This window comes from Triticum aestivum, chromosome 4A, assembly GCF_018294505.1.
Source record: "Triticum aestivum cultivar Chinese Spring chromosome 4A, IWGSC CS RefSeq v2.1, whole genome shotgun sequence".
In the NCBI taxonomy this organism is placed as follows: domain Eukaryota; kingdom Viridiplantae; phylum Streptophyta; class Magnoliopsida; order Poales; family Poaceae; genus Triticum; species Triticum aestivum.
This window is the reverse complement of record NC_057803.1, coordinates 565,441,424-565,445,121: the sequence shown is the minus strand read 5'-3', so window position 1 is coordinate 565,445,121 and position 3,698 is coordinate 565,441,424.

Sequence of the window (3,698 nt, the reverse complement as noted above, 5' to 3'; positions counted from 1 at the left end):
TGAGAGTATCTCTCGAGTTGAACAAATAAAACACATCGAGAGCAAAGTTGGAAGGTATAATAAGAAGTTTCAAGCAGCCAGGCAATCGTTCTATGCCTGGTCAGAAGGTGAAGGGGTTTCAAGCAACGGAATAATTATTGTGTCCGATGCCAGAATTGATGATCTCATCAGAAGGTGGCCCATGAATTACATACGAGTCCAAGCGGGAGGAATAACTTTGGGAACGAGGGGTGTACAGGAGAGTCAGGTTTCGATCCTGTGAAACTGTGGGTTATGGGCCCACCATGTGGTTAAAAGTAGGAAGGTCGGTGACATCTTGCACGATCATGTAAGCAAGGCATGTCAGAGGAGAGTCTGAGGGTCATGTCGGCAACAACATAGGTACCAAGGGCGAGGGACTAAGAGAACCATTTTCCTGCTCGTTGAACGAGGCGGACCAAGAGGCAAAGTTCTCGTCCATCGGCGGTTACCGGAAGTCATCAATAGTAGAAACAGTGTTACACCAGACAGGAAGGTACACCGAGGTGTTTACCTAAGCAGGGGATTACCAATGCTCGGTTAAGTAGTTTACAAGTAAGTTTGAACAAAACAACGGGAAGGAAAATGTGCTTAAACACGTATATCAGGGGTATATCCTTCCCAAGGACAAGCAGGGCATGATATCCATGACAGGATATTATGTAGAAAACTCCTTAGGTAGGGGAGAGAAATTTCATGATATTACCCATACAGCGGTGTTTGGATAATTGAGCCGGAAACATTTAACATTGGGCTTCAAATGTTCTTGTTGAAAATTGGAGTACCATAAACATGCTTCGAGATAGCATTGACATGGTCTTCAAGCAAAAGGCCAGACTTTGGATATAGGAAGGATCCATTAGGAAAAACTTGTAGGATAAGTCTTACAATTTCCTCAGGGAAGAATGGCTAAACTTGCTAAAAAGGATACTACAATAATAGGTCCTCCACCCAGGGGGGGGGGGTGCTAGGCATGACATCATTTTACCGGGTCATCAAAGGACCAATGTTATAACTCTTGAAAATATGTTCCAACCACCATATCTGATGGAGATTCGGATATGATGGGTGTCAGGATACCTCAGGATCAGGATGCCTGAGAAGAAAGGTGCAACACAAATTGACGGGATGACACTGTAAGATTCTCGGGAAATGAACTAAGAAGTTATTTCCGTTAACAAGAGTTCATCATTAACCCAAGGAGAGGATGATGAGGTGGCTGATGGACTCAGCGATAATTCAACGAGGTATCCAAAAGATGGATCTCCACAATTATGTGGATAAGGGGATAACATCTGTCAGATTAGACAATAAAATGGGATATGCTCGGGAAAACATACATAATTAAACATTGGTTGATCGGTGCGCCCGAAATACGGGTTGGGTTGCACGACCAATGTCGGAATGGTGATTCAATAATCAATAGACTAAGAATGAACGACCGACTATTAACTTCAAAGCAATAGGGTTGCTAGAAGTGCAGGATCCAAACAGCACCGTTCACTTGTTGGTACCCCGGTTGGAATCAACACGAGGACCATGAAAGACTGGTGATGGTGAGTAGTATCACTATACCAAGAACTCTTTAAGAGGTGGAGTAGTCCTCACAACATCCTTGATACTAAAAGATGGTAATACTCCAAGGTAAGAAAGAACAAATGCTGGATAGTAGGGATCTCAAGGTATAACTCAAAACACGAACAAGTTTGTGTTGAAAGGAAGGCAAATAAGTGGTCAAAGGTAACACAAATCATCAGGTGCAAGGATGGTATTTCTCATCATGAACTCAATTGATATCCTGGAAGAGCTCATAAGGTTGATGATGATCACGACGCATTTGTCGAGAGATTTCATGAAGATGTAATCAATCAGTGATGACATCAAGTCAAAGGAATAATGAAGCGGAAGGTTATTGGAACCATGGGTAGGACACAAACTCGAAATCAAGCTTGCTGTCCAAGGACCAACGGTATGACAAGGAAGATCGATTGTAAGATTAGCTTACCGTCGAATTTTGTGCTCCGAGGAGAAGGACCCGGTAGCACAGTTAAAATTTAGCATGTTAATGATATAGCCGATCAGGCTAGGAATGATGTGATCGGGTACAAACTCGTACTTATAGAAGCTTACCGAAGGGTTGTTGAACCGTAGTGTGGACTCGGTTCAGTTATTGGTGTCTTTGAGTGTTTAGTAATCCAGAGCCCGTGAAAAATTGGAATCAGTGGGAACGTAGCACTTGATGAAGAACTCATAAGAAGTTATGCAGTTCCATGATAATCTCGAGATACCAGGGGGGTAATACTCGACACAAGATCAAAGTAAAGGTTGGATTGGTGTATTGATCCATAGGAGACAATTGTTTTAACTTATCCAAGAAATGGAATCAAAGAAGAACAATCATGGTTGGAACCACGGTTGCAAGGGATCAATTCACAGATACCATATGTTAGCTATCAAGGAAATAGTTATTATTACAAGAAGCTTCCATGATAGGATGTACATCGCGTCCATGGGCATGAACTCAAAGTTCAAGGTCGACTCCCACTTCCTCAATGCATAATCTTCCATTCACCTCTCGTATTTCGAAGATGACATTAGTTGTTGAAAGTTTTACCTGGTGCAATACCAGATAAGTATGACTCGTGAAAACTTTCGGGTTCACACGGTTTAGAGAAGGCATATGTTCAACCCATAGGGGCTTCTTAGAGACATATACCACAATCTTTAGAAGTAATTAACTCAAACTCGAAGGCAGAGCATGGTTGAGAAAGCAGACGATACAATTTACCAAAGGCATTATGTATCCGAGAAAAGGCTCACAAGTTTATTGAATATGAAGGGCGTTGTCAGATAAAATCCAACAAAGGATCTGGTGGTCCACAAGGGATCTGACATGAGCATCGGTACTCAACTAGAGGGAGCAGATTATAGAAACAACTGACTAACTCAATCGTCAAATGCAAAGGAATTATGATTTCCAAATCAAGGGATCAGAAGCAATGCTCTGATTAGGGGTGGACAAGTTGAATAGCCTTAGGGTACAATCAAAGACAATTGGATTGGTCGAGAACCAATTCCAGTTAAAAGAATGGAAGCTCAGCCGGAAAGGTAATTTATAAGGATCAATGATGATTGCGTGTATTCGCAACATATTGAGTCAACAGATTCAAAATGATAATGACAAGGAATGTCTATAAGATTTCTATACTTATGGGATTAATCATAATGAAAGCAAACAAGAAATTCCAGAGCAATAGGTTGCTGAGGATTTTCGGAATATCGGGTGGTATTTCGAAGACTTTTGTGTAACACATGAACAACTGGGGGATGGGCGAATACTCGATAAATGCGAGAATTAACCGTAGGGGTATTCAAGTGACAAGAACAACAAGGCAGTAAGCTCAAGGGATTATCGAAACCACGACGAGTTTTTCAGGGTATCTTGTAATAACAAGACCACTGGGGATGAAGGTAAGAATAACAAATGCAAGTAGTTATCCATAAGGGTTTGCGGTGGAAGGTGAATTGCAAACGCGATGAACACAAGTTCTCGGACGATCATCAGTAATAAGGGGCTATCCGGGTGAAAATGATAACGAGATCCTAATGTTAGATTTAGTAAAATTCATTTAACCCGAATAGAAGAGATGTCAGAGCCCTAGAGTATAGGTCGAGGAGTA